This window comes from Pseudomyrmex gracilis, unplaced genomic scaffold (genome assembly GCF_002006095.1).
Source record: "Pseudomyrmex gracilis isolate BER0280 unplaced genomic scaffold, ASM200609v1 scaffold_20, whole genome shotgun sequence".
NCBI lineage: Eukaryota > Metazoa > Arthropoda > Insecta > Hymenoptera > Formicidae > Pseudomyrmex > Pseudomyrmex gracilis.
In genome coordinates this window covers 1,002,093-1,014,842 of record NW_018020604.1, presented here as the reverse complement: position 1 = coordinate 1,014,842, position 12,750 = coordinate 1,002,093, and the positions used below count along the sequence as shown (strand labels likewise).

Sequence of the window (12,750 nt, the reverse complement as noted above, 5' to 3'; positions counted from 1 at the left end):
AGCTCGACGAAGCGCGCGCTGCTGTCGCCGTCGTTCTACCGAGTTGCGCCTCGGTTTTCGGAGTTGCGCGTGAGGGATCGGAGCGTAGGAGAGATTTGGAGTAAAAGAGAGAGAGAGAGAAAAGAAGAGAGGGTGACGGAGGAACGTGCGTCGCGGTTGTACTACGAGGGTACACGACGAAAACGACGACCGACCGCGCGTACCATCGAGTACTCTCCCGAGGGCGCCACCCAGCGAAGGGGTTGCGGCGTGTAGTTCCGCGTTATCGGGAAAGAGATTCGGCGAGAGTGTGCTGTCAAGAGGAGCAGCCGCGGGACAAAAGCACAAGGGTCGCCGAGGGAGAGAGGAAGAGAGTGCAAAGGATCTCATTTAATTTCTGGAGTAAATCGGTGTTACGTTTTCTGTGTCTACGTCGATCATTATTCAGGTCGCGCGCCGGTGGATGCTCCCCGGAGGGCGCCGCGCGGCCTTCCGAAGAGAAACGAACTTGCGGGTGAAAGTGGCCGGAGTGCGAAGAGAGGACCTGTCCGCGGAAGCCTGTCCGTAGTTCCGGTTTAACTACGTCGCTGCTATAGCAGTACCGGTTCCGGTAAGAGCGCGGTGAACTGATGGTGTATGTAATTCGAGCGCTCGCGTACGTTGACACGCCGCTCGAATTTCGCGGTCATACACGTTGATCCGGATATATACTTGTTCTCTCTCTCTCTGTACCTGCCCCGACCGCTCGTCCCGGCTAGAGCGAGGCGGCTGTTTTGCCTGCGCCGGGGTGGAGGAGGTTTCAGGAGGGCGGAGAGAGTTTGCGTTGTGCATACCAGGGAGTGTCACAGGTGCGGAACAACTCGACTCGTAGGGCGACATAACGACCGCGAGGTCGTCGTCGTCGTCGTCGTGCGCTCCTGCGCAACATCGAGAAGAGAACACCTGGAGGATCCTGGGGAGGAGCCCTTTGCATTAGCACCTGGCGTATCGATAGCGTACGTATCAAATCGTCCTCCACCTGGGGGAATTAACGCGCGGATCAAGCGCGGCGGTGCCGCGCTATGGTCTCTCTCCTTAGGTTCTCTCCTACACCCCCAAACAGGTTATTGATTTTGCCCAAGTAAGGAGGCACGGATGTGGCCCGTACGCCCTGCGGCCTGTGCGACCTGCTCTCTTTCACCCTCATCCGCCCTCCGTGTCTCTCCCTCTCGTGCTCTATCCCTCCATCCTCGCTGTCTGTCGCAATCCCGTAAAGCACGATCCTTGTCCTTGATCCTGTGTACTTCCGAAGACGGGTGAAGGATTTTGCATCATCTTTTCACACACGCACACACACATCGCACCTAGTTTCTTTCGAAAATGTGGCGTTGCATGCTGCGTTACACGACTGTCATGGATGTCACAGATCGCGTTGCGTTGCAAACGGGTGCAACGTTTTAGATCTCAGATAGTCCGTTTCCGATGAGAGTTGGATCAAGGGACAGTTGTGTGCGGGACATTCGAAACAACATCGGGAACGCACGCGGTGTGTCGTTTCGCGCGACGTCGTTTGGTTGAACTTTCCGAAGATTCCGCTCGATATCGAGAATGTTGTACATGTCAAGTTTGGATCGGAACTGATGATGATCGCGTGTAGACGTTAAAATAAACCCGTGCTGGTCGGGTTTATCAGATCTTGTGCATCGTGCTGTGATGCGATAAGCGCGCGTGTCTAGGTATATATAGATATTCTAACTACAGTGATGTGGTCAACGACGCGCGCCTGTGTCAAAGCAACTACGTGGTTGTGACAAGAATCTTGAAGGATCTTTTGAATCTCAACGATGTGCGAGGTTTCATTTGAATGTGTCTTTTGAGAATCTCCGCATCCAGAGTGCATTTCAGCCAAAATCTCAGGGCGCGCACGATGTACAGCACCTTCTTCTTTGCTTCACTTTACGCTCTCTGTGTTTTACTTAGCTTTCTCTTTGATCCTGCATCTCCACGAGTTTTTTCTCGAATTGATCAGATATTTTCGCAAAGCTCTCTCCCTCGCTCTTACGCAGTCACAATAATTGTTCGCCTTAACATAAAAAAAAAAAAAAAAATACTAGTAGAATAATTATTTCGTGTAGAAAATATATTGTGGAATGTAGCACAGTTGGAGGCGCGGACACGGAGTCGTCGATCACATCAATTGCAATTTCAGGAGGGTCTTCGAGCCAACAAGTAAACCTGTACACACACACACGTCTGTTATTTCTTCCCGAAGTATTCAATCTTATCGATTGACGTTGACCAACGAGAAAGCCAGTCGTGTACGTCGTCGACGACGTATAGTGTATACAACTCTTACTCGTAGCTTTGGAATATTCATACAATCGAGAACGCACAAGTCGATCTTTATAACATTGTAACAAATATTCCGAATGTGATATATTCCGCACGCGTGTTAGATTTTTAACAACAGTCGAGTGTCACGCGTATTATTTTTTTTGAAGAGGAATAAGAAATAAAGGCATATTCGTAACACACGCATTTGTGATGGAAAATTATAGCTGCCAATATATTTATTTGCTTTTTGTTTGTTTTGTTTTGTTTCACGGAGATACGAGTCAAATTCTGCCATTGTATAAAAAAAAATTACGCGATCGCGAATTACGTTCATCCATCCGTGGATCATCGTTCACTATTTTCTTATGTACGTCAGTTTTTTTTTTTTTTTTAATAAAACTCAGAGTGTCTTCAAAAGATTTATTATAGTTTTCACTCCTCATATTTTTTACTTCTCGCGAGCAATGTCGCGCAATCAATTTCTCATTGCGAGCGTGCGACCGAATGATCGCTTATCGATAGATAACTCACGTTTTTGCTAAATGAAACTATTCTTTTATCGCGCATTTGTATTTGAAAAATTGTCGATGAAAAATATATCGTGCGCAAACATATTTATCATATGCGCGTACATAAAATTCATTAAATTTTTAGTAAAACAAAGCCTCATTTATCTGAGTGATAACAAAGAGCAAAAAGCTGTTTTCAGTTTCGTAATAAATATTTTGCGGATCTCGTGCGGACACAAGTCAGCAAACGAGTACTGTTGCAAAGTCCAATTATTGTTTCTTCATTTAATTTACAGACAATATTTCTTGCGTTATCTGAATCTTTTCAGAGTCACAGTGTATTTTTTTACATCATTTTTTCTCACCTTTTGTAAATACTCCAACGAAAAATCTGTTATAAATTTTCATATCATATGTTTTTCCAAACAAGAACGTAATCTCTTCAACAACAGCGCGTGCGAACAAAATCTCTCTTGTTAAATTGATTTTTGTGTGAGTTAAACAACTTATATACTTAACTTATAAAGACTTGATGTAATTTTATTTTAGAGAAATTTTGTCATGTTACGTTGCTGGTAATTCTTACGTCAATTAAATTTTCACCGACAAAGACTGTCGGTATCTCGGAATTTCTGAAGTTTTATAATAAAAAAAAAAAAAGAGAAAGATGTGTTTCTTTCTAACATCTTGTAATTTGATTCGCATCGGCGCGAAATCCTTATCAAACGTATATTTTGAAATATACTTCTCGCTTTTCCCCGGAAGCGCCATCGCCGTCTATATCGGCCATGCCGCCGTGTCAACGAACCTTACGTGGCACGTTGTCGCGAAGTAGCGTGACCGTATACTTCAGACAGCGGTTACGAGCAGATTCCAACTGACACCGGATCGATCCGCGAGGGAAACTTTTCACGGCGGGAGGCGACTGGTGGTGTGGTCTTTCGCGAAAACCGGCGGGCTCTCGTAGTGAATCAATAGAAGCCACGTGACAACGAACGGATCGTTCTGTCACGTTCCGGTGAAGCGCGGCTTCGTGAATTCGGCGAGCCAGGAGAGATCGATAATAATTCGCGGCTGAGGCCACCTTCTCGCGAAGGATTTGAGCCCCCTTCAACTCGCGATATAAATTTCCCGATCTGACGTTCGCACATTCTCGTTCTTGATTAATATTTCTGATATAAAACACGACCGTCAACGGTCGTTATCTGACCGGTCTCGATAAAGATATGAATGTTTCCTTGAAAAACAGTTCAATATTTTTAACAACCAGTTTGATAGCGCGAAGAAGAAAACTTTGTAAATTGGATAGCGATTGCGCGAGTCTAAATCATTACGAAACGCGTCGGATAAATATAATAACATTCGTAACTCTTGCACATATTCTCGCTGCTTGTTCACACAAGGAGGTTATTCAGAAATCCAGCATATTAATCAAAGCTTGCATGACAGATTCGGAATTTGTCACGTGTAATACCATAGAATTAAACCTTCTTTGCAACATTCGCGTTAGTCACTTGATGCAATTTACGGATAAATTTTTTAGACAAAAAAACGAGCTTTTTTTACAATTTGAACCATTTATATTTTCTTATAAATTATTGTGCGTCATCATTCAACCACACTGTCGTGCCAGGACCAAATAACAATGTATCTTAAATGCACTCAAGCGTTCTCGTAATGGATAGTTCACTTTAAACTAACAACCAACGCAGTTTCAATCGCAATCGCATTAATTGCAAAACTTCATTTTTGTTTTCAAAAGATGATGTTACGCGTAATCGATCAGTTTCTCGGAGCCTAAATCAATCATCAAGTGTACATAAAAAAAAAAAAAATAATGTCTCGCGCTCTCTTGCAACAAGATATTTTTTTCGTGGAAGACTTTTTCAAGTAAGTTCGAAGGAAGTATCGAAGTTTATTATACACCCAGCGCCGCAACCAGTGCGAAACTATAAATAAACTCGTGATACGGTAAAACAAACAACCCGAAGTCATTTCGCGTCCCCGAGGTTACGACGAAGAGGGTTCCTTCAGGCAGAAATAGAAGTAGAGAACGTAGGCGTGTCTGAGACATGCCACGGAAAATATATATATATCGTAACTATTTTTGAAATTTTATTTGGCGCACCGCGATAGCATGAATAGCGTGCTTAAAATATTTCTCGTAACGTAAAAAAAAAAACAACATAAAAATTCGCGGTGTGCGCGGATCATATCGAAAAATAGCGCGCATTTCTGTCTCTTTAATTGAACCGTTCAAAAGCTTCCGCGTTTGATACTGGTTTTGGTCTTTTTTCTTTTTTTTTTTCCACTGAAAATACGTTTTTATCAAAACAGCCGGAAACATTTTTCATATCACGTGTATACGTTAGTGACGCGCCCCGCACGAGATGTTTGGTCTAATGACAATACGCAGATGAACGATGTAGTCGCAATGTCGAGCGCAACTCTCTCGAGTTAATCCCGAAATTGGAGCGATTCGTATAATTTCCTCGCTTTTGAATGCTCCGCGAAATAGGATTTATCTCTAAATCCCCGGCGGTGCATCTCGCACGGGTCTCGAAAAGTGGCGGCGGCGGGCATGGCGGGAGGAACGGTCAATAGTCTCGAGATATAGCGCGTCGAGACCGCAGTAACTGTATTTCTGGGTGCGCAATTTAATTGCTTTCGCGGCGTCGCGACGCGTTGCATCACACACAGCGGGAGTTCTCTATATACGCGTCTTTCCCTCACACATTCGTTTCCGAACCGGAATACGGATCTGACCGTTGAACGAGAAAGCGACAATCATCTCGGACGTGGCCGCGACGCGCGAGTATCGATAACGATGATGATTGTCCCCCCCCCGGTTTGATGACTTTGCATGGGGCGTCCATTTTCTGTCGGAGCGTCGCTTAATTGCTTTCGTTTTCCCGACCGAATTACCCGACCGTTGTTGTTTTTCATCTCCCGCACACAAGTCGCTCGTATAAAACGAGTTTATCAATACACTCCCGAATATATCCCGACGAAAATGTCGATAATATCGAGCGACGCACGGCGACGTCGCAGCGGTCACTACGGCGGTCGGGAAATAAGAGCGTATTTTGCTTTCGTCGCGAATCAACGGCGCGAGAAGTGATGTATTTATGACGCGCACCAGATACGCGCGCTCCTGCGAATATAAATAAATTAATTTGAGATAAGTGCCGAGATAATTGAAATATTCGCGATATCAAGCTCAGAAACACAAAGTTACGCGAACGATGTTATAAATATATATATATATATATATTCTTCCTAGTTAATTTTCTCGCTTATTAAAACGTATAAATGCAAAAGTGAATTCTGAAATTCGAGAAATGTCATAATTGTTTATCGTACAATAATGTTTTCATTTATATAGCCGCGCTTTCCTTTTGAACGTGGAAAATCAAGCATCGCAAAGTTTGGGAGACGGAGGGAGGGTTTTTGGCGGTTTGACCTGTGAATATCCAGTGCGCGTTAATCCGAAAGATGAGCATCTGAAACGGGATTTAGGTGTTTGGAATTTCGCGTTTTAATCCGTAATTCATTCGTGCAATAAACCGAGTTGCGCGGCGAAACTATCGATATTCTCTCGACTCTAAAGCCCGCACACGACTGTGCGCGAGCGAGTGTCACAAACTGCAAAGCGTGTTCGTATGCGCGCCGCGCCGTATCATCAGTCATATGATGTAAAACTAGCAGGTGTAGCAATACGGAGACGTCCGTTTGTTCAATTAATGGTGGCTCTTCAATCAAAAGTTTGACCCAAATGCGAATATCCAATATGGTCACTTATTGTAACGTAGTTTCTCGTTAATAACAACGCGCGCGAGTTTGAAGCGGGATTTATATATATATATATATATATATATATATATATATATATATATATGTATACATACATATATACATATATATATGCGTATGTATAGTTAAGTGAATTATAAAGTTTCGCAATTTATCTTGTTAAAGTTAAGTGAAGCAATTAGATTCGCGGATAAACGCGCAGGTGTAATGAGTTCCCAATTACGCGAGATCAACAGTTATATTTTATAATCTCAAGTTTTTCAATTCAATTGATTGCTTGATTATCAATGGATAGATCGCTCTGTGAATAAAGCGTTATCATCATTGTCGAGATTTTTATCCGCGTTCCTTTCAAACTCGCGAGGCTGGCATTTATGGCAGGTGGTCTAGATTTATCTCGTCTCTTTCTAGCGAGCGGGCGCACAATTACCGCGCTTGATATTTCCGCATAAAAATTCTTTCTGATATTCTTTCGCGCGTAAAAAGGCTAATTAATGCTCAGATATCTTCTCGAGTGCACGTGATTTATGATACTCTCGCTTCGCATCTTTGAACGATTCGCGTAACGCTAATTGAAACAATTTATTTCGCTATTCCGACCGTCACATTCCAAGTTTCACATTCGAGCGTTTCCTCGATCCTTCGGCGCCGTACGAACTTTCCGTGCAATTTCTGCAAAAACAGAAATTTCCGACGTAAGATAAATGTCGCACGACGACGCTGTCAATGAAGCCTCCGAACGTAACGTTGTAACCGCGGCGGTCGCGGTACCCGCGACGCGCGCGGCTAATTGCGTCCGTCGTCGTTGCATCAAAACAAAGTCGCCGGCAACGTTCCCCTCGAGCGGTTTGCAAAACGGGGCCAATGACCAAGCGGGCGCATAGCGTGGAAGCCCGCCAGACTCCCGAAATACGACGGAAGTACCATTCGCGGGTCAACGTTTTCCAAACCGGCCGTACACACGCCAAGTGCCGGCCAAGTTTCCGGCGTGTTCTCCCGCAGGGCGGGATGGTTCATTGGGAGGACAATGAGATTTGATCAGATTCTTAGACCAATTTAGAACGCCGCGCGGGAGAGACCCCGACTGCGAAGCGACAATAATAACTTATTCACGCACACAATACGCACAATTACATGTTTACACACATACACACACACACTACGCGCAATGATATTACCCAATGTATTTTGTAATAAAAATTGTCTACAACATTCACATGCTCGAATCTCTTCATTTTCTTTGCGTATAAATTTCTAACACAATTCTCGTCGCAAAACAATTAATAAAGCAAATAATAATAGTTGTACGTACATATTCCTCCTCCGTCTTTGAATTGATAATGCATCAGATGAATTTGTAACTTGGTTTTGTACGTAATGGCAAACGTTCTTGGCACACATGCGACGATACATAAAACACAAAACGCCGTCGTGCACGTAAGAGACGTTAGACAGCCTGCGAAAATATTAATCCGATCCTGGGCGCGATGTATGCAAGTGGTGCATGTGCACCCAGCGCGTTCTCTTCTTCTTCTTCTTCTTCTCTTTCGTATCTAAAGACTCGCCTCTCGTGAAAATCGTGACGCTGAAGCAAGAGACCGTGGGTACGAGAACGCGACGCCGAGCGTCTTCGTCGTCAGATGCGAGGAATTCAGAACGCGCACCTTCCGTTTAAACTACGCGCACAATGTTTGAATAACTATTGTTGAATATATATATATATCAGAGAGTGTCGAAGAGAGCGGAGAGAATGTAGAATCACAAATCCAACGTCAACGAATACAACAGATTACTTGCGGACCAATACGCAGGAAATGCGATATTAAATCCAACATTTGAAATTGTGTGTTTTTTCCATTTATTTTATATCATCTGGATCTCGAGTTAAACTTATCGAAAAAATAAATAGCGAAAACACTGCGCGCGCATATAATATATCTCAATGAAAAATATTACATCGTATCCGCGAGATTATTTTCAAGCGCAAAAGTCGATAAAAAGTTATTACGTCAGCAAATATGTGTGCTGCCTATAATAAAAAAAAATAAAATAAAATAAAACAAAGCTAGAAGCGCGTTATTAACCACGTTATCTAGTTGCATAAGAAATTCGCTTGCCACAATATTTCTTTCTCTCTCTCTCTTTCTTGTTATGATAAAAAAGTACGTCAAAAATTAACAAATCTTCCAACATCTCGAGACGCGGAGAGATCAGGAGATGTATGGAAGACGCTTTTCGGATATGTGCTCTCCTACGGGTTCGTGCTGCACCTGCCGGTCAATAAATAATGAGTCTAGCTATTCTTAACGCAGCCCGCCGCTTATCGATCGCTCGCGCGATGGCTTCGTCCCACAAATCCTAACGAAACCTTTCGTCCTCCGTGTTCCGGAGGATCGCGCGGCCGTTAACTCATTAATATCGAAAGCTCACCGAGTCTACCCTACTGGTGACGTTAATTCGCGCGGTCGGTCTTTGTGCACGGGGCTTAACGCTGTTTTCCCTCGCCGTGTACACCGCGGCTAAGACTCTTTAACATTTGCGTGCGACCGAGGTTTCTAAGTCGCAGCTTAGATCAAAGTTCACGTTCGCCTCACGTATAGCCGAACGATTGCCGAGTTGGTTCCGCGTTGGGCTGCATTTCGCTTGCCAATTACCGAGCATAACGATCCGTCATGATATCGCGCGGCGCGCAATTCTTTCATTCCTGGAAAACGAACGTCTGAAATTACGGCGGACAGAAATTGCCCGCTTCCGATTAACCGTAAAAATATGCCACGAAAACGTCGATAGAGTCGTAAATCCCGCGCGGAAATTTCGCGCTCGTCGCGAAAAATCGGAATACACTCGAGTTTTTTTTTCTTTTTTTTTTTTTTTGCGGACCAGCATTTCTTTCGACCGTTTGATCTCGTTAGGTCTCTTTAACTATATATAGTCCGGGAGAAACGATCTTATATACGTACGTGATATCATAGGCTAGACCGAGACCTCACGAGTCCAATTAAGGATTAATTGGAGTTACAGCAATACATAACGTCCTCAAGTTTAATTCTCTTTGGGATATTAAGTGTTCTGTCATGTTCAAAGTCTTAATACTGCGAACACTGTTATTTAAGTATCACAACGTATAGTAATAGTTTCTGCAAGTATATCGTGATATTGCATGCAGATATTTTACGCATACTAAATAATCAAACACGTTTCAGAAAGATTATTTCTAAATCTGTGTACATTTAATTAAGAAAATTTAAGCACGACGTGCTCACAAATGACTCGCAATTGCGATTTTATTTTTCCTAAGTATGTTTGCAAATATATAATCATATTTGCGTACGATTAATAACTTGTGTTAATTAACACAAGTTATTCATCGTATTTTTCAAATCTGTTTTTTTTTCCTCAATTTTTCAATTTTTTTTTTTCAAATAAAACATACAGAAAAGAAACACTGTATATGATTAATAAACTTTCTCGTCTCTGGAGACTGTTATTTGTTACGTGAAATTGCTATGTTTCGTTCCTCGGTTCTTCAGAGTTAACATAAAAAGTGCTCGCAGTCGGTAATTATTTCCTTGCTCCATAAGACGACTTAAAATTTGATATCACAAGATAAAAGAGAATAAAAAAAAAGCAAAAAAAAAAAAACAGTGCGTGCGTACTGCGGGTTTTTACAGCGCAGGTATGACTCGCGCAGGATCCCCTCGTGATGAAATATCCAGCCTCATATTCCTCGGGGAATGAACTTCCTCTCTCTCGCGCACATAGCTGGCGCAGCTTCGCCACGGCGACGTACGAAGCAGGACGTACCAGGCGACGACTTCGTCGTGATATTTTGAAATATGCAACGCCGGCGTCTGTGTGACGTTTGTCATTGTCCGCGCGACCCAAAGTCGGGTCGACGAGCGTCGCGATTCCTGGAGAGGCAATGTCGCCGCGAAAATCGGGAACGAGAAATTTACACAGTCCTTCACCGAATGCGCTCCCGGTCCTTTCGTCGGTCGCTAACGAGCCGTGGAAATCGTCTTTTCCACGACGAGCGTCCCCAAGCTTCGTGTCTCGAACCTCTCCGGTGAAGCTTCCGAAGCTTCTTTTCCTCACCGATCGTTGTGCGCGAACTTAGAGAGCCGTTACCGCGAATGGGTGTTTCCGCGAAGTCGTATACCTAGCACCCCCAAAACGTCTAATTAGAGCTCATTGTTATTTGCACACGTCTGGGACCTAAATTCCGCGTTGCGCGACGATCGGAACGCGAATGCGCTTCCGCCCAAAACTAGTCGCCACCGCCGCTTGGTTGCCGCCGCTTGGTTATCGCTTCTCTTCATGAGCAAACTTTCGAGCAACTTGAACGATCAGATAACGCTGTGGGTGGTAACGTACATACGAACAACTTTTCTCTTGTAAAGCGACGGCTTTTAGTTTCGCGATTGCTTACAAAAAAAAAAAAAGAAAAAAAAATGAGAACTTGCGCGCACGGAAAACACCGACGCGTCACGATACATTCGGCTTTCGTGTGTTAAGAGTTTAATTTTATTTGTTAATTTATTCGTTTACTCTGTGTATTTTTGCGATCGTATAAATAAACTAAAAATATTCGATGCGTATTAACTTGTACAAATAAACTAAAAATATTCGATGCTTATTAACTTGATCTCTAATTTAATCACGTGTTTTTGTCTTGTGTGGAGCACTTTGTGCGATTTTTATCTCTATTTGAAAACATCTGTCCTATTTAATTTTCTTTAGTGTCTTTGCTACTTAAAAAATAAAAAATGTCATGGACTATACTTAGAAAGAAAATGGTTTCTGCTAGTTTAAATTTATTTCTGATTTTAGGCCAAGATAACGCGCGCGCACAAGGCTGATTTTATGTTCCGTTTTTAAAGCGTTTTAAATTGACAGATCTCTCGAACAAAAATTTTATATTTTATATATATACAGTTTTCTCCGATATTCTATTCGAGTCGTGTTACTCGAATGACACGTTATTCAAACTATTTATATATGGGGTCTCATTGTAGTAACTTCTGTGATATCTTTGTATAACGTGGTAAATATAAAAAAAAATCGAAATTTGATTTTGTCGTCTCTCTTATCGACCGGCGAGCAATCGTATTTGCAATCTCTTTCATCGAACTCGACAAATACATCGAGAAAATATTCTAAAAAAATCAATCGCACTGTCTGTAATATATGTATTTGTATTATAAATATTTATATTGGTATATAAATATTCTGGAATCTCAATAAACAAACAAATGCGAGTACTGTAATTTTTTCACAGAAAAAAAATATATTTATACAAAACAGATATATTTAATACATATATTTAATAATACATATATTTAAAAGCAATTTGGGTTTTTTTTATTTCTTTCGTTATCCTTTCTTTTTTTTACTAAACCTTCGTTCTCAGATATCGAATGACGAATAATTTCGCTGACGAATAATTTTGACACGTTGTGCAACTCCGACGAGATAAGTTTATGGTGTTTGCTCGCGATCAGCCATAACACACATACACAATTCCATATCTCATGTGTCTTCCCCACTCGCCCTCGATAAATCGCTGGCTTTTCCGCTCGTAATGATTATTAATGAGGGTTATGAATCTTTGCGGTTATTCGGTAAAAAAAACATGAATGCACACAGAAATGCGCGGTTTAGAAAAGTGGCTCCTTCGGCAACGGCGAAAAAAACCGACTGCTCACAGCGCACACGTGCGATTTAACGTACACTTTTTTGTCTGCACATTTTTACGGCGCAGAATATTTTAAGATCCAAATTTAACGCACGTTTGCATCACACACACACGCACACAAATGCATATTATTTAATCTGATATCTGATACGCGCGGTGTGTAATTATAAAGAATTACCGAAGATGAATTTTTGATGAAGTGAACATTTCAGTTCGCTTCATCAAAGTTTCACTTCATCAAAGTATCAGCTTACTCTGAAATGTCCACGTAGATATAAAAAAAAAAAAGTGACACTAATGCGGTTTTCGAACTCTATCTTAAACATAATATTAATATTGAGTGTAAGAAAAAAACAAATTTTCTTGTGTGTTCTTCTCTCTCAGAGAGAAAAATAAAACTAATATAAAAGAAAGAAACAGATATATATATATATATATATA

The 12,750-nt window shown here is 42.1% G+C and overlaps 1 protein-coding gene across 3 annotated transcripts in view; it reads left to right on the top strand.

The window, feature by feature from the left end:
* LOC109851782 (neural-cadherin-like) overlaps window positions 1-12,750 on the top strand; it is a 66,978-nt gene continuing 54,228 nt past the window's right edge. For all 3 annotated transcript variants that reach the window (XR_002249933.1, XM_020422206.1, XM_020422205.1), the window contains exon 1: window positions 1-974. The gene's annotated coding sequence lies outside the window, so the exon portion shown is untranslated. The remainder of the gene's footprint in view (window positions 975-12,750) is intronic.